A 25,716-nucleotide genomic window follows, 5' to 3' on the forward strand; every position below is an offset into this window, starting at 1 on the left:
TCATATATTTATTCATTTTGGTTCAGGAGTATACATTCTTTGATATTATTGGTTTAATAAAGATATGAAAACTTGTTTTTTCAAAATACACTGACACCTATGGGTTGGAAAAGGTAATTACACCTATGACATAAAAATGTTCTATCATATGGAGAACTTGAGTGATAATGAATTATTATCTATTATTGTTTATTATTCCAAACATAATTTATTTTAATATTTTGATAATAATTAGATGGATATTACTGATTGCTATGGTACGCTGTGATATTATAGGTTAGGAAAAACTGCCAGATTTGGTATCAGATTAGGGAATGAAGACTTCAATCAAGACATCGCAATTATGAATTCTATCTTAATAAAGACTTTTAATTTTTATAAATCAAAGAGATTCTCAAAAGGTACAAGAAGAAGCAACTGATATCCGGACGTCTCAGAAGGTAACAGGTGTGAATGCTGAGTGTTATAATAGACTGTGTCCATTACATACAATACAATTCACACCACTGATCACCAGGACGGCAGAGGACGATGATCCTATATGTACTGTGTTGTGTTCAAGTTTCATCACGTTCCAGTGGTTTCTTATCACCTGCAACGCTTCAATGAAAGCTGGTGAACAGGTAATACCTGGCATATGTGTCCTGTATATAAAGGACTGAGTACTGGTTATGGTGCTATATAAAGCAGGAAAGTGTCAAGTTAACCCTTGCTTTACTGACCAAAGACGTCACATCTGTTCCAAAAGTGACACGAGACCAGTGCGGACACACGGAAGATTCCAAAGACGATCCAACGTAAGTCCAGGTGACACTGCACAGATATTAAAGCTACATTTCATCCATGGGCTTTGTTTTCTTATCAACTGACACACATGATCTTTCTAATAAAGAGTACAGTTTATGGACTGAACAATAATGAACACAATTATGGACTGTACAATATCTACATGCTGTAATTTATTTCAAAGGAGTTTTCATCTAAAGACTGTGTTATAAAAGAACCAAGAAGAAGACGAGACGACGACCCGATGACATCAGATGATAACGATTGAACCCGCGATTGCTTCAATTTAGATATAGGGAAGTATAATTATACATATTAAATGAATATTAGTCACGGCTTACCATAACATGAATTCACATCATTATATAACAATAATCCGATATTGATACTATTATTACTATTATTATTATTATGGAAATTTAATGATATTGCCAAGGAAGAAGGAAAGAAAAAATGATTGATGAATGTATCTTCTTTTGAGAAATTTCAGTTAAAGTCCTTTTATTCTCAAAAAAGGGGGAAATGTTAAATGGTTAATTATGGAAATTCATTTGGAATGTTAATCGATAATCATTTTTCTGAGTTCTATGCCTCAGCCATCGTGTCTAGTTGACATGCGCTATTTGTGTGTGTATTTTTGGTTCACTACCATATGTAGAACAGGTTTCCATACGACTGGCTATAAAAGCCCATGGTACAGAAAGGGGGGGCTCTCTTGCTCTTCCCACCCCACAAGACACAGAATCTTCATGCTGAGAAGCAGATGACATGTAGGCCTGGACACATGCTGGACAAAGACATGATTTACCAGCCAGGATCCAAGGAAAGATGGGTGAATCTCAACAATTAAGCTAATTATGGACAAATGGACAATTACTTTATAACTAATTATTGTATGTACCTGCTGCAATCTGATTCTTTTTAATGGACAATCCAAGAATAAATAGATACATTTTTTTATAAGAATATCGTGATATTGATACTTTGAGAAGTCCTCAGTAGAAAAAATTAATACAGGAAGAGTATTATTTTACAGTCTCCCATCCAAGTACTAACCAGGCCTGACCCTGCTTAGCTTCCGAGATCAGATGAGATCGGGCGTGTTCAGAGTGGTATGGCCATAGGCAGAGACTAGCCTCTCACTTGCTGCTTTTCTACTTTGACGTCTGGCTGCCGGCTGCCCTTTCCAGTGCTCAGCAAGACCAGGTCCTTTTGTGCTTTCCCTTCTCTTCAATTTTCTTGCTGGCTTCATAAAAAGGTCTTGTAGACACAACGCCCCACTCAGAGCCGCTGAGCTCACTGATCGGCTGCAGCGCTGTCGACGGAACATCAGCTTCACGGCCAATGCCACAGGCCGGGAGCAGAGGCGAGACTCACCGGTAGACCCGGGTAGGGTGAGTAGAGCGCGGTTAGTTGCTTTCTAATAGGCTGCAGCCGGGGATTAACTTTTAATGAAAGGGAACAATCCCTTTGACTGTCTGCAGCGCGCCACACCTAGGAAGCGCACTCTCACACACAAGCCAGCATGCACACGTGCTCGCACGTGACAACACCCCCTATCTGCCCCTACAACCTCTCCGTCACCATGCGTCAGACTCTCCTGCCTGTTTTATGATTTCATGACCCTAGCAGGAATCACCCACCCCCCCTCCCCAATTCCTTCCGCACCTTCCTTGCCTTCCTTGCACTGAGGTTAGCTCTTTGTCACCCGTCTGGCTTGGTTACACAAGCTTCTTTGCAGAGAAACATGTTACTTCTGCTGGCCCTCGCTAGGCGGCCGGCATCCAAAGCCTTCCTTGGGCACCTGCTGAAAGCCTGGCCCTTTCACGGCCCCGGGTGCTTTTAACGCCATCATTTCGACACGGCGAGCTGCGGAGTCAATAAGCACTCCTAGCCGTGGCAAGGAGCTCGGTGTCAGGCCTTCGTGAAGGCGGCAGGGTAGCGTACTTAGCTGCCAACTGGCTCAGAGGCCTTGGGGCTTCCATCATCTAAGTTACTTAAGGTCGGTGTCCGGCAAGGCGCCGTTCCATGCTAGCCGAGCTGGGCAGTAGGGCAAAACGTCATCAAAATGGTCTACACCACCTGGTGTTCCCAGGAGGTATCACATGCAAGTACTGTCCGAGCCCAGCCCTGCTTTGCTTCCGAGATCAGACGAGATCAGGCGCATCCAAGGTGGTATGGCCAGTAGACGCTGCTCGATCCATCGCCCGGCCAGCCTTTCTCCGGATCGCTTGGTGGTGAGCAATCTGGCCGTGACGGGGCGGGCTCCGAAGGGTCCATGCAAAGGCTGTGCCGTCCCTACAGGTGTGGTTTGTTTAGCAGTGATTCACCCGCCGCATCAGGTGTCTTCAAAAATGGCTCGGCGCAGGGTCTCCTGCAGGCTAAACCCTTCATCGCGGTAATGTGACAGAAAGATCAAGCTGGACCCGTAACTTGGGGGCGGAGAGAGACGTCCAGGGGTGAATGAAGGAAGAGGGTGAGACGGTTGCCAGAGACTTTGAGCTGCTCTTTAGGGGGGAGGGTCGTGTTGCCTGCAAAGGTCTTCTGCTTGGGGTTACCGGTTGTTGCCTCCAGCCACCCGGGAGACGCTGGTCCTGGTGAAAAGGAGCCTAGTATTAAAAGTAAATAAGCAACAATGCTTTAGGCCCACGGTGATCAGAAGGATGCTGGTATTTTGCAGAGATGAAATAGCGCAAGAGAGAAAGCAAATGAAAAAAAGAAAAGAGAATGAATGTGTGCACTTGTGAAAGGGAATGGAAAAATGGCATAGAAGAGAGTGCCCCCTGCTGGTGGAAAGAAGGAAAAAGCAAAAGCCTACAGCACCTAGTATTCCCAGGCGCTCTCCCATCAAATTACTAACCAGACCCAACTCTGCTTAGCTTCTGAGATCAGACGAGATCAGGCATGTTCAGGATGGTTTGGCCGTAGGCAGAGACAAGCCTCTCACTTGTTGCTTTTCTACTTTAAAGTCTGGCTGCCGGCTGCCCTTTCCAGTGCTCAGCAAGACCAGGTCCTTTTGTGCTTTCCCTTCTCTTCAATTTTTTTGCTGGCTTCCTTAAAAGTTCGTGTAGACACAACGCCCCACTCAGAGCCGCTGAGCTCACTGATCGGCTGCAGCGCTGTCGACGGTACGTCAGCTTCACGGCCAATTCCACAGGCCGGGAGCAGAGGCGAGACTCACCGGTAGACCCGGGTAGGGTGAGTAAAGCGCAGTTAGTTGCTTTCTAATAGGCTTCAGCCGGGGATTAACTTTTAATGAAAGGGAACAATCCCTTTGACTGTCTGCAGCGCGCCACACCTAGGAAGCGCACTCTCACACACAAGCCAGCATGCACACGTGCTCGCACATGACAACACCCCCTATCTGCCTCTACAACCTCTCCGTCACCATGCGTCAGACTCTCCTGCCTGTTTTATGATTTCAGGGCCCTAGCAGGAATCACCCCCCCCTCCCCAATTCCTTCCGCACCTTCCTTGCCTTCCTTGCACTGAGGTTAGCTCTTTGTTAGCCGTCTGGCTTGGTTACACAAGCTTCTTTGCAGAGAAACATGTTACTTCTGCTGGCCCTTGCTAGGCGGCCGGCATCCAAAACCTTCCCTGGGCACCTGCTGAAAGCCTGGCCCCTTCACGGCCCCGGGTGCTTTTAACGCCATCATTTCCACACGGCGAGCTGCGGAGTCAATAAACACTCCTATCCGTGACAAGGAGCTCGGTGTCAGGCCTGCGTGAAGGCGGCGGGGTAGCGTACTTAGCTGCCAACTGGCTCAGAGGCCTTGGGGCTTCCATCATCTAAGTTACTTAAGGTCGGTGTCCGGCAAGGCGCCGTTCCATGCTAGCCGAGCTGGGCAGTAGGGCAAAACGTCATCAAAATGGTCTACAGCACCCGGTGTTCCCAGGAGGTATCCCATCCAAGTACTGTCCCTGCCCAGCCCTGCTTTGCTTCTAAGATCAGACGAGATCGGGCGTATCCAAGGTGGTATGGCCTGTATACACTGCTTGATCCATCGCCCGGCCAGCCTTTCTCAGGATCGCTTGGTGGCGAGCAATCTGGCCGTGACGGGGCGGGCTCCAAAGGGTCCATGCAAAGGCTGTGCCGTCCCTACAGGTGTGGTTTGTTTAGCAGTGATTCGCCTGCCACATCAGGTGTATTCAAAAATGTCTCGGCGCAGGGTCTCCTGCAGGCTAAACCCTTCATCGCGGTAATGTGACAGAAAGAGCAAGCTGGATCCGAAACCTGGGGGCGGAGCGAGACGTCCAGGGGTGAATGAAGGAAGAGGGTGAGATGGTTGCCAGTGACTTTGAGCTGCTCTTCAGGGGGGAGGGTCGTGTTGCCTGCAAAGGTCTTCTGCTTGGGGTTACCGGTGGTTGCCTCCAGCCACGCGGGAGACGCTGGTCCTGGTGAAAAGGAGCCTAGTATTAAAAGTAAAGAAGCAACAATGCTGGAGGCCCACGGTGATCAGAAGGATGCTGGTATTTTGCAGAGATGAAATAGCGCAAGAGAGAAAGCAAATGAAAAAAAGAAAAGAGAATGAATGTGTGCACTTGTGAAAGGGAATGGAAAAAAGGCATAGAAGAGAGTGCCCCCTGCTGGTGGAAGGAAGGAAAAAGCAAAAGCCTACAGCACCTGGTATTTCCAGGGGGTCTCCCATCCAAGTACTAACCAGGCCCAACCCTGCTTAGCTTCCAAGATCAGATGAGATCAGGCGTGTTCAGGGTGGTGTGGCCGTAGGCAGAGATAAGCCTCTCACTTGCTGCTTTTCTACTTTGACGTCTGGCTGCCGGCTGCCCTTTCCAAGGCTCAGCAAGACCAGGTCCTTTTGTGCTTTCCCTTCTCTTCAATTTTTTTGCTGGCTTCCTTAAAAGTTCTTGTAGACACAACGTCCCACTCAGAGCCGCTGAGCTCACTGATCGGCTGCAGCGCTGTCGACGGAACGTCAGCTTCGCGGCCAATGCCACAGGCCGGGAGCAGAGGCGAGATTCACCGGTAGACCCGGGTAGGGTTAGCAGAGCGCGGTTAGTTGCTTTCTAATAGCCTGCAGCCGGGGATTAACTTTTAATGAAAGGGAACAATCCCTTTGACTGTCTGCAGCGCGCCACACCTAGGAAGCGCACTCTCACACACAAGCCAGCATGCACACGTGCTCGCACGTGACAACACCCCCTATCTGCCCCTACAACCTCTCCGTCACCATGCGTCAGACTCTCCTGCCTGTTTTATGATTTCAGGGCCCTAGCAGGAATCACCCCCCCCTCCCCAATTCCTTCCGCACCTTCCTTGCCTTCCTTGCACTGAGGTTAGCTCTTTGTCAGCCGTCTGGCTTGGTTACACAAGCTTCTTTGCAGAGAAACATGTTACTTCTGCTGGCCCTCGCTAGGTGGCCAGCATCCAAAGCCTTCCCTGGGCACCTGCTGAAAGCCTAGCCCCTTCACGGCCCCGGGTGCTTTTAACGCCATCATTTCCACACGGCGAGCTGCAGAGTCAATAAGCACTCCTAGCCGTGGCAAGGAGCTCGGTGTCAGGCGTGCGTGAAGGCGGTGGGGTAGCGTATTTAGCTGCCAACTGGCTCAGAGGCCTTGGGGCTTCCATCATCTAAGTTACTTAAGGTCGGTGTCCGGCAAGGCGCCGTTCCATGCTAGCCGAGCTGGGCAGTAGGGCAAAATGTCATCAAAATGGTCTACAGCACCCGTTGTTCCCAGGATGTCTCCCATTCAAGTACTGTCCGAGCCCAGCCCTGCTTTGCTTTCGAGATCAGACGAGATCGGGCGTATCCAAGGTGGTATGGCCAGTAGACACTGCTCGATCCATCGCCCGGCCAGCCTTTCTCAGGATCGCTTTGTTATGATCTGCTACAGAGACTAAGGAAAGAAAGGAGATCTATCCCTACAATAGAACTAAGCTAGATCCCTACGATGTAACGGGGAACCTGATCCTGCGATCAGACCCGCTAAAGTCCTCGGCTAGTCTGAACGCAGACCTATAGATGTGAGGGAGGGATCCCTACAAGATCTAGGGACTGGGAAAAGTTGGACACCTCCTAGCAGAAATAGTAGCAGTCAAAGACAAACACACAACAAAAAGGCATAGGGGTCAGAAGACCTAGCAAAACTAACAGAGAACGGCAACAGAGCAACAGGCTAGCTCAACAGTAGTAAATACAAATGAAGTCCAGCAAAGTCAGGAGGGCGGAGCCGGATTAAATAGGCAAAATGGTCATGTGACCAGCAAACTAAAAAAAACCTAACAGGAGAGTTGTAACAGTACCCCCTCTTCTAAGAGGATCCTCCGGATCCCCTAGGCCCAGGCTTACCAGGAAACCTCCTGTGAAACGCTCGGACAAGTCTGGGGGCAGAAACATAATCCGCTCTCACCCATGAGTTATCCTCAGGTCCGAAACCCTTCCAAGCGACGAGATACTGCAAACTCCCTCTATACCGTCTAGAATTTAGGATGCGGGAAATTTCATATTCCCCGTCCTCCACCACCGGAGGAACAGTGGCAGAGGCGTCACCATCCGACACATCAGCTTTTTTCAACAGAGAAACATGAAACACCGGATTAATCCTCCAGGACGTAGGAACCTCCAGCCTAACAGCAGATTGGTTAACTATCTGAAGTACCTTAAAGGGCCCTACGAACTTGGGACCCAATTTTTTAGAAGGAATCCTCAATCGCAGATTCTTAGAGGACAACCAAACCATGTCACCAACCGCAAACAAAACCTCTTGCCGTTTCCTATCAAAGTACCTCTTAGATTTTTTGTTAGCCTCCTGAAGATTACCATGCACATCCGTCCAAACTCTCTCCAAATCACCGGAAAAACTCTCCTCCTCAGGCACAGCCGAAACCAATTTAGAAAATGACCGAAAAGACGGATGTCTCCCAGAACAACAAAAAAAAGGCGAACACCCAGCAGAAGAGGATGTATGGTTGTTGAGAGCAAATTCAGCAAGTGGCAGAAACTCAGACCACCCCTCTTGATTGTCTGCCACAAAACAATGCAAGAACTGCTCAACATCCTGGTTCTTCCTTTCTGTCTGGCCATTAGACTCAGGATGATATCCGGATGAAAACGACAAATGAACTTCCAACCTGTCACAAAAGGCACGCCAAAAACGAGCCACGAACTGAGGTCCCCTATCAGAAATAATGTCAGTAGGAACACCATGTAGTCTGACAATCTGCTTGACAAAGGCCTTAGCGAGTGTCTTAGCGCAAGGCAGTTTGATGAAGGGAACCAAGTGACACATCTTGCTAAAACGGTCCACGACCACCCAGATGACCGTGAAACCTTCAGAGGGAGGAAGGTCAGTAATAAAGTCCATAGCCAGATGTGTCCAAGGTGCACTAGGAACTTCCAGAGGGCAAAGCAACCCCGCAGCAGGAGCATGCGAAGACTTGGATCTTGCACACACAGTACATTGGCGCACCCACTTAATGACTTCCTTCTGCCATCCAGGCCACCAAAAACTGCAACCCACAAGTCTCTTGGTCTCAGAAATTCCTGGATGACCTGCCAACCGAGACTCATGACACTTAACAAACAAATCTCTCCTAAAGGTCCAAGGCACAAACAACCTCCCATGGGGAGTGTTAGATGGGGCATTCTCCTGTGCTTTAAGAATCTCATCCTCCAAAACGGAGTCCAAAGCAGCAATCACAACACCTTCTTGTAAAATGGTCTCCTCTTCCTCCTCAACACCGACCATGGGAGAAAAGCTGTGAGACAAAGCATCCGCTTTAACATTCTTGGTACCCGGGATGTAAGTAACGGAAAAATTAAACCGCGAGAAAAAAAGTGCCCACCTAGCCTGATGGGCATTCAAGCGCTTGGCAGCATCAAGATAGATCAGATTTTTATGATCAGTGAAAACCTGAATGGGAAATTCAGCACTTTCCAAGAGATGACGCCAGTGTTCAAATGCGAGTTTAATCGCCAGCAATTCCCGATTATCAATATCGTAATTAAGTTCAGTCTCGGAAAATTTTTTTGAAAAAAAGGCACAGGGATGTACTCCATCCTTGTTTTCCTGAGACAACACCGCACCATCCCCCACCGAAGAAGCATCAACCTCAACCAAAAACGGCTCAGTCACATCAGGCTGCATAAGGATGGGAGCAGAGGTGAACCTCTCCTTTAGAAACACAAAAGCTTCAATGGCCTCAGAAGTCCACTGAACCTCATTAGCACCTTTCCTGGTGAGATCGGTCAGCGGTTTGACAATAATAGAAACATTTTTTATGAATTTTCTGTAATAATTGGCGAAACTCAAAAACCTCTGTATCGATTTCAAACCAATAGGCCTAGGCCATTCCTGCACAGCTTGAACTTTAACCGGGTCCATCTCAAAACCTTCACTGGAGATAATGAAGCCCAAAAAACTAATTCTCTGTACAGCGAACTCACATTTCTCCAGCTTAGCAAAAAGCGAATTGTCCATTAATAACTGTAATACCTCACGTACGCTCCACCAATGAGACTCCAGATCCGGCGAATAAATCAAAATGTCATCCAAATACACAACCACATTTTTGCCGATTAAAGGTCTAAGGATATCATTAATAAGATTCTGAAAAAATGCTGGAGCATTAGTGAGACCAAAAGGCATGACCAGATTCTCAAAATGACCCACAGGAGTGTTAAAAGCAGTCTTCCATTCATCACCCTCCTTCATGCGCAACAAATTGTATGCTCCCCGGAGATCAATTTTAGAGAACCACTTGGCCCCCACTAACTGGTTAAATAAATCAGGAATCAATGGCAGTGGGTAAGGATTGCTTACAGTAATTTTATTAATCTCACAAAAGTCCAGACAAGGACGTAAACCGCCATCTTTTTTTTTTACAAAAAAAAATCCAACAGCCACAGGAGACTTGGAAGGCCTAATGTGACCGGCGGCCAAGCTTGTCTGTATGTATTCTTCCAAAGCCTTTCTTTCAGGAATAGTAAGATTAAATAAACGACTCTTAGGAAGAGTCGCGCCAGGGACAAATTCAATGGTACAATCATAGTCTCTATGGGGAGGCAAAACCTGCGACTCCTCCTCAGAAAAAACTCTCCAAAAATCCTGAATAGGTACAGGCAATTCCCCTCTATCCACAGCAGCAATGCGCCCGTTACAACACTTGTCATAACACTTAGGGCTCCAGGACTTAATTTCATTGGTAGACCAATCCAGTACAGGATTGTGCAATTTTAACCAGGGTAACCCCAATATTACTGGAGAAGGCAAATTATCCAATACCACCAAATCCAAATTCTCTTGATGAATACCATTAATAGTGAGGGGAAATTCACAGACCTTGTGAGTAACACTCTTCAAGGGAGAGCCATCGACAGAAACCACAGCAATAGGGGATGACAAAGTTTTAGGTTCTAATCTAAGTTTTTACAAGAATCCCCCATCAATCACATTCAGAGTAGATCCACAATCCACAAATACCCGAAATTCAATTAATTCATCCTGAGCAGCAGTAGTGGCAGATAGGAATACTCCCTTAGAATTTAAACAGGCAATACGAGCATGACTGACCATTTTTTTTTCTTTCTTCTTACGAAGCACACAGCTCTTAATAAAATGACCAGAATTTCCGCAATAGAAACACAAGCCTTCAGAAAGTCGGCGATCTTTTTCCTGAGAGCGGGGTGCCATCGCCCCAATTTCCATCGGCTCTCCATTGTCAGCACAGAACCTCTCAGGACTCGAAGCTGACATAGCAGAGGATTTGCTCTCATTAACCCTTTCACGCAGTCTCCTGTCCACCCGTATAGCTAATTGCATTGCCTCCTGCAAGTTTCCAGGTGTGGGATAAGCAATCAGTAAATCCTTTACCCTTTCACATAGCCCTGCAAGAAACAAGCTTTTCAAAGCAGAATCGTTCCACCCCACCTGGGCAGACCACCGACGGAAGTGAGAACAATATTTTTCCACATTACCTGATCCCTGCCTCAAACGTCTTAATTCAGACTCAGCAGATGAGACACGATCAGGATCATCGTACAACAAACCCAAAGCAGAAAAAAAACTATCCACTGATCTAAAGCACGGATCACTAGGTTGGAGAGAAAAGGCCCATCCCTGAGGATCTTTGCGCAAAAGTGACATTATGATCCCTATGCGCTGTGATTCATCACCAGAGGATCTGGGTCTCAAACGAAAATATAATAGACAAGCATTTTTAAAAGAAAAAAAATCTTGATGTTCGCCAAAAAATAGATCAGGCAGACGTACCTTAGGTTCCACAAAATGCGCTCCAGAACAGCTACTCACGTGTTGTTGGAGCTTGGTCACCTCCAGAGAGAGTCCCTGCAAGCGTTGAGCCAAATCTTGCACCGAGACCATGATGGAAAACTGGAGGTCTTTCCTTAGAGAAAATTTTTTTTTTTTTTTTATGGCTGGAATTACTGTTATGATCTGCTACAGAGACTAAGGAAAGAAAGGAGATCTATCCCTACAATAGAACTAAACTAGATCCCTACGATGTAACGGGCAACCTGATCCTGCGATCAGACCCGCTAAAGTCCTCGGCTAGTCTGAACGCAGACCTATAGATGTGAGGGAGGGATCCCTACAAGATCTAGGGACTGGGAAAAGTTGGACACCTCCTAGCAGAAATAGTAGCAGCCAAAGACAAACACACCACAAAAAGGCATAGGGGTCAGAAGACCTAGCAAAACTAACAGAGAACGGCAACAGAGCAACAAGCTAGCTCAACAGTAGTAAATACAAATGAAGTCCAGCAAAGTCAGGAGGGCGGAGCCGGATTAAATAGGCAAAATGGTCATGTGACCAGCAAACTAAAAAAAAACTAACAGGAGAGTTGTAACAGTACCCCCTCTTCTAAGAGGATCCTCCGGATCCCCTAGGCCCAGGCTTACCAGGAAACCTCCTGTGAAACGCTCGGACAAGTCTGGGGGCAGAAACATAATCCGCTCTCACCCATGAGTTATCCTCAGGTCCGAAACCCTTCCAAGCGACGAGATACTGCAAACTCCCTCTATACCGTCTAGAATTTAGGATGCGGGAAATTTCATATTCCCCGTACTCCACCACCGGAGGAACAGTGGCAGAGGCGTCACCATCCGACACATCAGCTTTTTTCAACAGAGAAACATGAAACACCGGATTAATCCTCCAGGACGTAGGAACCTCCAGCCTAACAGCAGATTGGTTAACTATCTGAAGTACCTTAAAGGGCCCTACGAACTTGGGACCCAATTTTTTAGAAGGAATCCTCAATCGCAGATTCTTAGAGGACAACCAAACCATGTCACCAACCGCAAACAAAACCTCTTGCCGTTTCCTATCAAAGTACCTCTTAGATTTTTTGTTAGCCTCCTGAAGATTACCACTAGAGATGAGCGTTGTTCTACTCGAACTGTTCGCCAATCTCAAATTCAAGCTGTTTTGGGCGGTTCTCGAACCGTTCGGCGAACACGAACAATTTGAGAAAAATTCGGCTGTTCGAGGTTATGTTCGATAACTATTCGTGCACCAAAATCATAACTGGATTTTTTCTCAGTAATGATGAAAATTAATGTTAATACGCAGTTTGAGTGTACAGCGGGGCGGGGGGAGGGGCAGGGGATGGATCTCTGCAGGAACAATGAAGATCTCCATTTTTTTTTCTCTTTCCCGTATTTGCAGTGGGGAGGTGCAATCTGTCAGCCTATCAGCAGCGCACACACGGAGCGAAGTGCTTTTTTTCACACAAGCAAGGGCATGTGTGATTGGCAGTGTATGTCACATGTCCTTGCCCTATAAGACCAAGCCATTTTCCCCGTCGCCACCATTTTCTCACTGCTGCAGCTGCGTGTTAGACGGCACCGCTGTTGCTGTGTGCGCTATACCTTGTTAATTTCAAGCCAATTTTCGCACAAATATACAGATAGCTTGGGAGTAGGGAATAGTTGTGATTGCAGTCCTTTTAAGGACTAGGTTACAGCATTTCCTACGACTTTTATCAGGCAGGTCTGTGCTCTTAAATAGATAGATTGTGGGAGTAAAGACTAATTCTAATTGGAGTCCTTTTCAGGACTAGGTTACATCAGTTCCTATCAGTTTTTGCCAGGCAGGTCTGTGCCAGTGCTGTGCAAGTTTTTTTCACAGCATTTGGCTGAATCTAGCAAAGCTAATCCTTTTTGGCCTATTGCAGAGTGTGTTAGTCAGTGGAGTAGCCTATCTGTGTTGCAAGATATACCACCTGTGTATAGAATACCAATTTTTTTACTGCACCTAGTGAAGTAAAATCTTTTGGGCATAGCATCATTCTATTAGTCCATCTATACTGACCTCCATCAGGTTGCAAACTGAATATAATTTTTTTCTGCATCTAGCTCTGAAAAAATATTTGGGCTTCTAGCAGTGTGTGGGACTTGGTCTATTAGTCCATCTATACTGACCTCCATCAGGTTGCAAATTAAAAATAATTTTTTTCTTCATTTAGCTCTGAAAAAATATTTGGGCTTCTAGCAGTGTGTGGGACTTGTTCTATTAGTCCTTCTATACTGACCTCCAGCAGGTTGCAAATTGAATATAATTTTTCTCTGCATCTAGCTCTGAAAAAATATTTGGGCTTCTAGCGGTGTGTGGGACTTGGTCTATTAGTCCATCTATACTGACCTCCATCAGGTTGCAAATTAAAAATAATTTTTTTCTGCATATAGCTCTGAAAAAATATTTGGGCTTCTAGCAGTGTGTGGGACTTGGTCTATTAGTCCATCTATACTGACCTCCATCAGGTTGCAAATTAAAAATAATTTTTTTCTTCATTTATCTCTGAAAAAATATTTGGGCTTCTAGCAGCGTGTGGGACTTGTTCTATTAGTCCATCTATACTGACCTCCATCAGGTTGCAAATTAAAAATAATTTTTTTCTGCATCTAGCTCTGAAAAAATATTTGGGCTTCTAGCAGTGTGTGGGACTTGGTCTATTAGTCCATCTATACTGACCTCCATCAGGTTGCAAATTGAATAAAAAAAATTTGTGCATCTAGCTCTGAAAAAATATTTGGGCTTCTAGCGGTGTGTGGGACTTGGTCTATTAGTCCATCTATACTGACCTCCATCAGGTTGCAAATTAAAAATAATTTTTTTCTGCATCTAACCCAGCCAATAGTTTTGGCCTAATACCACAGTTTGGTCACTCAGCTCTGCTCGGTTACCATCCATTGTTTTTTTGTGCAAACAACTCCAGAGTTGTGAATTAGTTAACCACCAAAATGAGTGGAAAAAGGCCTGCTGCTGGTGGAAAGGGGAATAGGCGTGTTGGGAAGGGGAAAAAAGGTTGTGTCCGTGGGGTAGGTGCAGAAGAAAGACCATCTTTCAGCCAAACTAAAATGTCTACTTCTTTTAGCGGACAATGTGATAAGATCCCTTTCTTACGGCCACGCCAATCGCTACAAATTCCAGATGAGGCACAAAAACAGCAGGTGCTTCAACGGATATCAAGTGCTCCTTTAAGTGGGCTCTCCTCCACATCAACTTCAACATCACAAATACTCCAGTCCTCAAAGGTGTCACCCAAATCGCACTTGCTTCCTCACAGCTCCCAAATCTCCAGCTGCCCGTCTGAGTATGAGGTAGAACAGATGGTTGAGTCTGCAGAGCTGTTTACTCATACTATAGCCTGGGAATCAGAGGTCGACTCCAGCGCTTCTGTGAATCCAGACGAGGAAATGATCTGCACTGATGCCCAGAATCTTTATGAGTCGGATCCAGGACCAGACGCAGAAGGTTCTGACCATAATGTAGACCCTCATTCCCAAACTGTAACTCCTGTTGGTGGAGACAATGAGGAAGACGATGATAAGACTCAAATACCTGATTGGAGCGACAACTTTAGTTTTTTGTCAGGGCAGGAACAGGTTGGCTCTGAGGACGACGGGTGTGATAACGCACAGGGTGATGATGATGAGGTCGGAGATCCCACTTACTGTCAACCCACAGTCAGCCAAGAGATGAGGTCAGCAGAGGAGGTGGAGGAAGATGCTAGTGACGACGAGGTCAGGTTGCGCCTTCCTGGACAGAGACGTAGTACTGGAAGCACGTCAATAACTGCATCCTCAAACACAACTCTGCCTCTCACCACAAGTCGTGGTGGCTCTTCAGGTTGCATGGGTGCTAAGCCTTGCATAGCCTGGGCATTTTTTCAGATCGATAAAGATGACCCAACTCGTGTTATCTGTAACATTTGTCAGCAAAAGCTAAGTAGAGGCCAAAAAATACATAGTTTGAGTACTTCATGCATGAACCGGCACATGGACATGAAGCATAAGTTGCAGTGGGAAGCTCAGTGTGCTACAATGCGGTCTAGCCGGCCGGGCCAACCACCGTCTGCCATATCTTGTGCATCCGCGGCCTCTTCATCCTCTGTGACTGGGGGGACAGCAGTCACACCTGTTTTGGGGCGCAGACCTGCCACCTCTTTACCCGCAACAGCCAGCGTGATTGGCAGGTCATCATTTTCTTTGGAGGTGGTAACACCAGCTGGTCTTGAGCGCTGTCCGACATCGATAGCACCACCTTTGGATCAAGGCAACCTAACATGTCCGCCTGCATCTTCCTCACAGACCGGCAGTTTGCCGGGGACACCCTTATCAACCCCGTCTAAGCACAATAGCCAGCCCTCGGTCCCTCAGATGTGGACAAGTAAAAGACCATTTCCTCCTAGCCATGAGAAAGCTAAGAGGTTGAATTTCACCATCTGCAAGCTCTTGGCTACAGAAATGCTGCCTTTCCGCCTGGTGGACACAGAGGATTTTCGAGACCTTATGTCCGTCGCAGTGCCCCAGTACCAGATGCCCAGTCGGCACTACTTCTCAAAGAAAGGTGTGCCTGCGCTCCACCAGCATGTCGCACACAACATCACCGCTTCTTTGAGAAACTTTGTGTGTGACAGGGTGCATTTCACCACAGACACTTGGACGAGTAGGCATGGACAGGGGCGTTACATGTCGCTGACTGGGCACTGGGTAACTATGGTGACAGCAGGACAAGGGGCTGCTGTCCAAGTCTTGCCGTCCCCACGAGTTGTGCGTCAATCCTCTTTATGTCATTTTTCCTCCACTGCTTCTGCCTCCTCAACCTCCTCTCGGTCTTCCACCTGCACCCAAAGCCTGTCTGGTCATGCCACAAGCTTTCTAACTGCGCAGAAGGGATCCTGCACACCTCCTTACTATGCTGGCAGTAGGGCTCAACGTCATCAGGCGGTTTTTACATTGAAATGTCTGGGAAATGTGAGTCACACAGCTGAGGAGTTGTGGTCAGCTCTGGAGAACCAATTTCATGAATGGTTGTCTCCACTGGACCTGAAACCAGGGAAGGCCGTGTGCGACAATGCTGCAAACCTGGGTGCGGCCCTTCGCCGGGGCAATGTCACACACGTGCCTTGTATGGCTCACGTGTTGAACCTGGTTGTCCAGCAATTTTTAGCCCACTATCCCAGACTAGATGGCCTTCTGCAGAGGGCACGGTCGCTGTGTGCTCACTTCCGCCGTTCGCATCCCGCAGCTCAGCGACTTACATCTCTACAGAAGTCGTTGGGCCTGCCACTTCACCGGCTAAAATGCGATGTGCCTACCCGGTGGAATTCAACTCTGCACATGTTGCAGCGACTGTGGCAGCACCGACAAGCCCTGGTGCAATACGTTCTGACGTATAGCCTGGGCCAACGAGATTCAGAGGTGGGGCAAATCACGCTGGAGGAGTGGTCTCAGATCAGGGACCTATGCACCCTTCTGCACAGTTTTGAAATGGCGACGAAGATGTTTAGTGCTGACGATGCCATTATCAGCATGACTATTCCGTTGATTTACATGCTGGAGCACATGTTAAACAGAATTCGGAGTCAGGTGGTGGCACAAGAGGAGTTGGAGGAAGTAGAGGAGAAGGAGTTGTATGCGGAAGGGCTAACATCTGCAAGGTCCAGACGGTCGGCAGCACCAGGTCGGCAGGCATGTGAGGGTGGGGAGATGATTTTACCAGGGCGCATGGTAGCAGCCAAACTAGTGAGGAAGGTGCAGGAGCCCAGGAAGAAGTGGAGGACGAACTGATGGAAGACTCATCAGATGAGGGAGACCTTGATCACATTTCTGTTGTGCGAGGTTGGGGGGAGAGGACAGATGAAGGAAGCATGATTGTTACCTCGCCACCAACACAACAGGGACTTGGTGCTCCTGGATGCGCAACACACATGAGTGCCTTCTTGCTGCACTACCTGCAACATGACCCTCGAATTGTGAGAATTAGAAATAATCCTGACTACTGGGTTGCCACACTGTTAGATCCCCGGTACAAAAGTAAATTTGCAGAAATTATTCCTGCCATAGAAAGGGATGCACGCATGCAGGAGTATCAGCAGAGACTGTTGCAGAATCTTACATGTGCTTTTCCACAAAATACCAGTGGTGCACGTAGTGAATCTCACAGTTCCAACTTGCCAACCGTGGGACCGTCAAGTGTTCAGCACTCAAACCGTAACAGAACCACAGTATCTGCTGGTAACATCAATTTTGCGGAATCATTTCACCACTTTTTTAGAACATCCTTTGCAAGGCCACAGGAGACAAGAAGTCTGACACATAGTCAACGCCTAGAGACGATGGTACAGGAGTATCTCCAAGTAAACATTGAAGCCACGACTGTGTCACTGGACCCTTGCTCTTTTTGGGCTTCCAATCTGGATAAATGGCCGGAGCTAGCCACTTACGCCTTGGAGATCTTGTCATGCCCCGCAGCCAGCGTTCTGTCTGAACGTGTGTTCAGCGCTGCTGGTGGTGTGCTGACAGATAAGCGCACGCGGCTCTCCACTGATAATGTAGACAGACTCACGTTCATAAAGATGAACAAATCATGGATCCGAAACGACTTTTCTACCCCTGTGTCATCCTGGGGAGAGTAAAAGCTTGATGATTGGTTAAAATCACCCTACCAACCGTTTTAAGCTTTCAAATTACTAATCATGTTTATCTGTATCTTGACTGGAAAATAATTTGGGCTTTGTAGCAGTGTGCAGCACTGATCCTATTAGGCCATCTATAATAAGCTTCACCAGATTTAAAATTAAAAATAATTTTTAGCTGCATCTAGCCCGGAAAATAATTTTGGGGCTCCGAGATGCGCAAGACACATAAGTGCCTTCTTGCTGCACTACCTGCAGCATGACCCTCATATTGTCAGAATTCGAAGTAATCATGACTACTGGGTTGCCACACTCTTAGATCCCCCAAACTTTTCGATCAACCTTTTCATTTTAATAAAGACCAAAAAAATGGTCATTTTTGAAATTATAAGCATTAGCAGGTTGTTAGAAACTGAAATCAAACAGTTTTCAACTCAAAACTTTATTCTAGGTGATGTTACATTTTCACATAGGACCCCTTGTTCGAAAGGAGCTTCTGAACTCTCTCGTCCATTGAATTTGTCAGGTTTTGGATGGTTTCTGCTTCAATTGTTTTGCATGAGGACAGAATACCCTCCCAGAGCTGTTGCTTAGATGTGAACTGCCTCCCGCCATCATAGACACTCCTTTTAATGATGCTCCAAAGGTTCTGAATGGGGTAGAGGTCAGGGGAGCATGGGGGTCACACCATAAGTTTGTCCCCTTTTATGCCCATATCAGCCAGAGATGCAGATGTTTTATGTGCAGCATGAGATGGTGCATTATCATGCAGAAAAATGATCTTGCTGTGAAATACACGGTTCTTCTTCTTGAACCATGGCAGGAAGTGCTGTTTGAGAAAATCCACATACATTATGGAGTTCATCTTTAGCGCCTTCAGGGATCCTAAAGGGGCCGACAATCTCTCTCCCCATGATTCCAGCCCAAAACATTACTCCACCTCCTCCTTGTTGGCGCTGTAGCCGTGTTTGCGTGGGGTGTCCATCAACCAGCCATCCTCCACTCCATTCATCTGGACCATCGAGCGCTGCACGGCACTCATCCGTGAACAAAACAGTTTTGAAATCAGTCTTCATGTAATGTTTGGCCCACTGGAGCCGTTTCTGCTTGTGTGAAGTGGATAGAGGAGGTCGACAGGATGGCGTATGCACAGCTGCAAACCTCTGAAGGACCCTGCATCTTGTTGTTCGGGGGACGTTGGAGGCACAAGCAGCTTCAAAAACTTGTCTGCTGCTATGACAAGGCTTTTTTGCCGCTGCTCTTTCAACCTGACGTAATTGCCTGTAGGAAAGAGTCCTCAATTTGCCCTTATCAGCACGCACACGTGTGTACTGTGAATCAGCTACATACTTCTTGATTGCCAAGACACTTCATCCTGATCATCGCACAATGTTGATTGTAGTCATGCCTTGACCTAAACACTCCACAATTTGTTGCTTCTCAGCAGCCGACACATCCTTTTTCTTTCCCATTTTGGCAGAAAATGTAGGCTGCTTAATAATGTGAGAGAGCCTTCTTAAGTAGTCTTGCCTTTCATTGGACACACCTGCCAAACTAATTAGCACAGGTGTCTGCAATTGCTTACAGTGATATAAAGAGCCCTGACACACATCACCATCAATGAGTTTAACTGACAAACAAACAAATTCTTCCCTTATCACTCCTAAACACTTTTTGCATAATAATTTGAAACGCGGTGTACATGTGCTTTTCCACAAAACACCAGTGGTTCACGTAGTGAATCTTACAGTTCTAACTTGCCAACCGTGGTCTGTATGGAATTGTTCAATAAAGGGCCCAAAATTAAGATAACATAGATGGGAGAGGTCTCTATGAATAGGAATTCCTAAGTATTTGATACCCTGTGAGGGCCAGGCAAAGGGAAAGTTGGACTGGATGGAATCCTATATGGATTTAGGGAGGGAGACATCGAGGGCCTCAGACTTCGCTGCATTGATTTTAAAATTTTACCATGTAACAAAGTGATCTATTTCAGCCATAACAGCAGGGATGGATATATGTGATTGAGTGATATATACTAGGACATCATCAGCAAATAGAGAGCACTTGTACTCGGTGCCTCCCACCTCAATCCACCTAATATTGGGGTTATGGCGAATTGATGAGAGCAGGTGCTCCGTCACTAGGATGTATAAGAGAGGGGACAGAGGACATCCCTGCCTTGTCCCATTGGTGATTGTGAAAGGTGATGAAAATGTTCTGACGCACCCCCTGGGCCTTGGGACACCCGGAGCCGGACCCTTTTTGGTGGATGCTGGTGGTTGTAGTCTTCGTGGCGGCGATCCGGTTCCATGGCTCAGGGAGGTCAAACCAGTGGCGGAACTATTTATGTGGTTTTGATGTTTAAATGTCCGACTACGCCACCCGTGGATTGCGGTCAGAGTGAACCGCCGCTACAGGGCAGACCGCAAAGGCTGGTGTTGTGGGTGCAGCAGAGCGTAGCATAACTCCCCACGGGAGGAGTATAGCCTCAGGGCAGTGTATGCGGAGGATGGGGGTGATGGTGCAGGGCAGCAGCAGTAACGACACGGAGTCAGTGATGCAGTTCAGGGCCTTTACTCACAGTTCTTATTATCCAGACCACGTCTGCAGGTAACGGCTGCCCACGTCGTACTGTGCTCACCAGGTGAGAGGCTCAGACAACTCCCAGATAACTTTGGAGCGCTTCACAGGACCCCCTTTGTGTGTCCTTTGTCTGGCCTTTCTTACCAACACTTCTGTCCGGCTGCCTCGGGCCTCCTCTTGGTAAACTTGGCGCCAGTTTCCCTGACCCTATGTGGTGCCTTCCTAGCGGGTGGAGCAAGGGGCTGCGCCACATAAAATGTCAGAGCCTCCGGTTTCTAGCTGAGGGTCGTTTCCTGCCTCCACTAGTTCGGGGACCGGTCTCCCCCTTTGGCCTGACCCCTCCACGCAGGTGGATTCGGGCGTGCGGTGGCGACTCGCCCGTCCGCACCCCTGGGATCCCTTCATTCCTCGTTCCTGGAGCCTTCTCCGCTCCTCTTCCTTCCTTCTCCCTCTTGCAGGCCTGGGCCTCTGTTACTAGGCCCGCCTCCGGAGCAGAGCTCATGCAGAGCCCCTGCTCCCTGCCACTTCTGCTCAGACTTCTCTGCACTGAACTAAGATGGTGCCCACCTTTTATACTCCCTTCTCAATGCACCCAGGAACTGCTTCCTCCCTGCTCCTGCACTGCAGGGTTCCCCTTCCTCAGTGTTCCCTCCCCCCACTCCAGCCAGGGACAGGGACTGTCGTGCCCATCTCAGGGGCATATTGGTCGCCCTGCCCCACGGCAATGTGGTGTAATGCATGCAGGTGTCGGGTCCTGATCCACACTCCATCCTTATCTGAGAGTGAGATATCACACCTCTGGGTGAGGTGCAATACGTCTGTAGCAACCGAGCCCTCGGTGCTACAGTTCCATTTATCTTCAGCCTAGGTGACGTATTGTGATACAGGGCCGTGATATTGGCTATAAAAGGGTCCCCTAGACCCCTACCCCAAGCTTTTTAAGAGAATCATATATGGCGTGCCAGGAGACTCTATGGAATGCTTTCTCAGCATCCAACGAGAGTATCTACTTACAAATTTTTAACTGCATCTAGCCCAGGAAATACTTTGTGCCTAGTAGCAGTGTCTGCTAGTCAGCGGATTATCCCGGCTGTTAAGCAAGCTACACCACCTGTAGTTTGGACACTTAATTTTTTCAAAGGAAATGCTTCGGGACCACGGGATACTTAGTGAAGAGCATCAGGAGGCACCCCAAGGCATAGGGGCTGGGACTGGCACTAGGATGCCTTGCGGTGGACAGCCGAGCTCGATCCTTATAAAAGCTTTTTAACTGCAGCAGCTTTAGTGGACGCTACTGGAGCTGGAATTACGCGGCTGCTGGCATGAGACTTGCCCTCCAATAGATCCTTGTAAATGGATTTAAAGTGTATTCATTCAAATTAGAGGGACAATTTAAATTAAAAAGCTTAGAGCTGCCTCCACCACAGGGGGGCTCTCTCGACCCACCAGCGGACAGGCACCAGTATTGGGAGAGGGGGGCTGGCCGTCAGGGTTCACCGCGGCTCTGGCACAAACCCGGCGACACGGAGGTGGCACGGGCAGGAGCGGACTGGCCGTCTCGGCTTCTCACTTTTTGGATTTTAGAAGGGCATGACATGCCTATATCTGTGTCTCCCCCTCCTTTTACTCCTCCACCTCTTTTCTTTTCGCATGACTATATGTACTTGTCACTTTTCCATGTGTTAGTTGTGTCTTCTGAGCAGTTTGTCAGCTTTTGGACACCTTTGAAGGTGTTTTCTATGTGTTTCTATGTGTTTTTGTTTGCCTGCCATTGGTTTTAACGGTGTTCGAAGGTGTTCGACGAACAGTTCGACGAACAGTTCGGCGAACACACGGGTGTTCGACGAACCGAACCGAACTCGAACACTACGGGGGTGGCTCAACACTAATTACCACGCACATCCGTCCAAACTCTCTCCAAATCACCGGAAAAACTCTCCTCCTCAGGCACAGCCGAAACCAATTTAGAAAATGACCGAAAAGACGGAAGTCTCCCAGAACAACAAAAAAAAGGCGAACACCCAGCAGAAGAGGATGTATGGTTGTTAAGAGCAAATTCAGCAAGTGGCAGAAACTCAGACCACCCCTCTTGATTGTCTGCCACAAAACAATGCAAGAACTGCTCAACATCCTGGTTCTTCCTTTCTGTCTGGCCATTAGACTCCGGATAATATCCGGATGAAAACGACAAATGAACTCCCAACCTGTCACAAAAGGCACGCCAAAAACGAGCCACGAACTGAGGTCCCCTATCAGAAATAATGTCAGTAGGAACACCATGTAGTCTGACAATCTCCTTGACAAAGGCCTTAGCGAGTGTCTTAGCGCAAGGCAGTTTGATGAAGGGAACCAAGTGACACATCTTGCTAAAACGGTCCACGACCACCCAGATGACCGTGAAACCTTCAGAGGGAGGAAGGTCAGTAATAAAGTCCATAGCCAGATGTGTCCAAGGTGCACTAGGAACCTCCAGAGGACAAAGCAACCCCGCAGCAGGAGCATGCAAAGACTTGGATCTTGCACACACAGTACATTGGCGCACCCACTTAATGACTTCCTTCTGCCATCCAGGCCACCAAAAACTGCAACCCACAAGTCTCTTGGTCTCAGAAATTCCTGGATGACCTGCCAACCGAGACTCATGACACTTAACAAACAAATCTCTCCTAAAGGTCCTAGGCACAAACAACCTCCCATGGGAAGTGTTAGATGGGGCATTCTCCTGTGCTTTAAGAATCTCATCCTCCAAAACGGAGTCCAAAGCAGCAATCACAACATATTCTTGTAAAATGGTCTCCTCTTCCTCCTCAACACCGACCATGGGAGAAAAGCTGCGAGACAAAGCATCCGCTTTAACATTCTTGGTACCCGGGATGTAAGTAACGGAAAAATTAAACCGCGAGAAAAAAAGTGCCCACCTAGCCTGATGGGCATTCAAGCGCTTGGCAGCATCAAGATAGATCAGATTTTTATGATCAGTGAAAACCTGAATGGGAAATTCAGCACTTTCCAAGAGATGACGCCAGTGTTCAAATGCGAGTTTAATCGCCAGCAATTCCCGATTATCAATATCGTAATTAAGTTCAGTCTCGGAAAATTTTTTTGAAAAAAAGGCACAGGGATGTACTCCATCCTTGTTTTCCTGAGACAACACTGCACCAACCCCCACCGAAGAAGCATCAACCTCAACCAAAAACGGCTTAGTCACATCAGGCTGCATAAGGATGGGAGCAGAGGTGAACCTCTCCTTTAGAAACACAAAAGCTTCAATGGCCTCAGAAGTCCACTGAACCGCATTAGCACCTTTCCTGGTGAGATCGGTCAGCGGTTTGACAATAATAGAAAAAATTTTTATGAATTTTCTGTAATAATTGGCGAAACTCAAAAACCTCTGTATCGATTTCAAACCAATAGGCCTAGGCCATTCCTGCACAGCTTGAACTTTAACCGGGTCCATCTCAAAACCTTCACTGGAGATAATGAAGCCCAAAAAACTAATTCTCTGTACAGCGAACTCACATTTCTCCAGCTTAGCAAAAAGCGAATTGTCCATTAATAACTGTAATACCTCACGTACGCTCCGCCAATGAGACTCCAGATCCGGCGAATAAATCAAAATGTCATCCAAATACACAACCACATTTTTGCCGATTAAAGGTCTAAGGATATCATTAATAAGATTCTGAAAAAATGCTGGAGCATTAGTGAGACCAAAAGGCATGACCAGATTCTCAAAATGACCCACAGGAGTGTTAAAAGCAGTGTTCCATTCATCACCCTCCTTCATGCGCAACAAATTGTATGCCCCCCGGAGATCAATTTTAGAGAACCACTTGGCCCCCACTAACTGGTTAAATAAATCAGGAATCAATGGCAGTGGGTAAGGATTGCTTACAGTAAATTTTATTAATCTCACGAAAGTCCAGACAAGGACGTAAACCGCCATCTTTTTTTTTTACAAAAAAAAATCCAACAGCCACAGGAGACTTGGAAGGCCTAATGTGACCGGCGGCCAAGCTTGTCTGTATGTATTCTTCCAAAGCCTTTCTTTCAGGAATAGTAAGATTAAATAAACGACTCTTAGGAAGAGTCGCGCCAGGGACAAATTCAATGGTACAATCATAGTCTCTATGGGGAGGCAAAACCTGCGACTCCTCCTCAGAAAAAACTCTCCAAAAATCCTGAATAGGTACAGGCAATTCCCCTCTATCCACAGCAGCAATGTGCCCGTTACAACACTTGTCATAACACTTAGGGCTCCAGGACTTAATTTCATTGGTAGACCAATCCAGTACAGGATTGTGCAATTTTAACCAGGGTAACCCCAATATTACTGGAGAAGGCAAATTATCCAATACCACCAAATCCAAATTCTCTTGATGAATACCATTAATAGTGAGGGGAAATTCACAGACCTTGTGAGTAACACTCTTCAAGGGAGAGCCATCGACAGAAACCACAGCAATAGGGGATGACAAAGTTTTAGGTTCTAATCTAAGTTTTTACAAGAATCCCCCATCAATCACATTCAGAGTAGATCCACAATCCACAAATACCCGAAATTCAATTAATTCATCCTGAGCAGCAGTAGTGGCAGATAGGAATACTCCCTTAGAATTTAAACAGGCAATACGAGCATGACTGACCATTTTTTTTTCTTTCTTCTTACGAAGCACACAGCTCTTAATAAAATGACCAGAATTTCCGCAATAGAAACACAAGCCTTCAGAAAGTCGGCGATCTTTTTCCTGAGAGCGGGGTGCCATCGCCCCAATTTCCATCGGCTCTCCATTGTCAGCACAGAACCTCTCAGGACTCGAAGCTGACATAGCAGAGGATTTGCTCTCATTAACCCTTTCACGCAGTCTCCTGTCCACCCGTATAGCTAATTGCATTGCCTCCTGCAAGTTTCCAGGTGTGGGATAAGCAATCAGTAAATCCTTTACCCTTTCACATAGCCCTGCAAGAAACAAGCTTTTCAAAGCAGAATCGTTCCACCCCACCTGGGCAGACCACCGACGGAAGTGAGAACAATATTTTTCCACATTACCTGATCCCTGCCTCAAACGTCTTAATTCAGACTCAGCAGATGAGACACGATCAGGATCATCGTACAACAAACCCAAAGCAGAAAAAAAACTATCCACTGATCTAAAGCACGGATCACTAGGTTGGAGAGAGAAGGCCCATCCCTGAGGATCTTTGCACAAAAGTGACATTATGATCCCTATGCGCTGTGATTCATCACCAGAGGATCCGGGTCTCAAACGAAAATATAATAGACAAGCATTTTTAAAAGAAAAAAAATCTTGATGTTCGCCAAAAAATAGATCAGGCAGACGTACCTTAGGTTCCACAAAATGCGCTCCAGAACAGCTACTCACGTGTTGTTGGAGCTTGGTCACCTCCAGAGAGAGTCCCTGCAAGCGTTGAGCCAAATCTTG

At 47.0% G+C, this 25,716-nt stretch overlaps 1 non-coding gene and 4 pseudogenes across 1 annotated transcript; all 5 read right to left on the minus strand.

Moving 5' to 3' along the window:
* Positions 1–2,856: 2,856 nt before the first annotated feature.
* Positions 2,857–2,976, minus strand: LOC141269468 (5S ribosomal RNA; annotated as a pseudogene).
* Positions 2,977–3,597: 621 nt separating this feature from the next.
* On the minus strand, positions 3,598–3,716 carry LOC141268733 (5S ribosomal RNA; annotated as a pseudogene).
* A 941-nt stretch (positions 3,717–4,657) lies between these two features.
* On the minus strand, positions 4,658–4,777 carry LOC141269186 (5S ribosomal RNA; annotated as a pseudogene).
* A 621-nt stretch (positions 4,778–5,398) lies between these two features.
* Positions 5,399–5,517, minus strand: LOC141266164 (5S ribosomal RNA). The gene has a single exon (XR_012320218.1). It is a non-coding gene; the product is annotated as a 5S ribosomal RNA (ribosomal RNA).
* Positions 5,518–6,458: 941 nt separating this feature from the next.
* Positions 6,459–6,578, minus strand: LOC141269085 (5S ribosomal RNA; annotated as a pseudogene).
* Between the last annotated feature and the right edge of the window lie 19,138 nt (positions 6,579–25,716).

Source organism: Phyllobates terribilis, unplaced genomic scaffold (assembly GCF_046119375.1).
Source record: "Phyllobates terribilis strain yellow unplaced genomic scaffold, ASM4611937v1 Scaffold_4__5_contigs__length_816908805, whole genome shotgun sequence".
In the NCBI taxonomy this organism is placed as follows: domain Eukaryota; kingdom Metazoa; phylum Chordata; class Amphibia; order Anura; family Dendrobatidae; genus Phyllobates; species Phyllobates terribilis.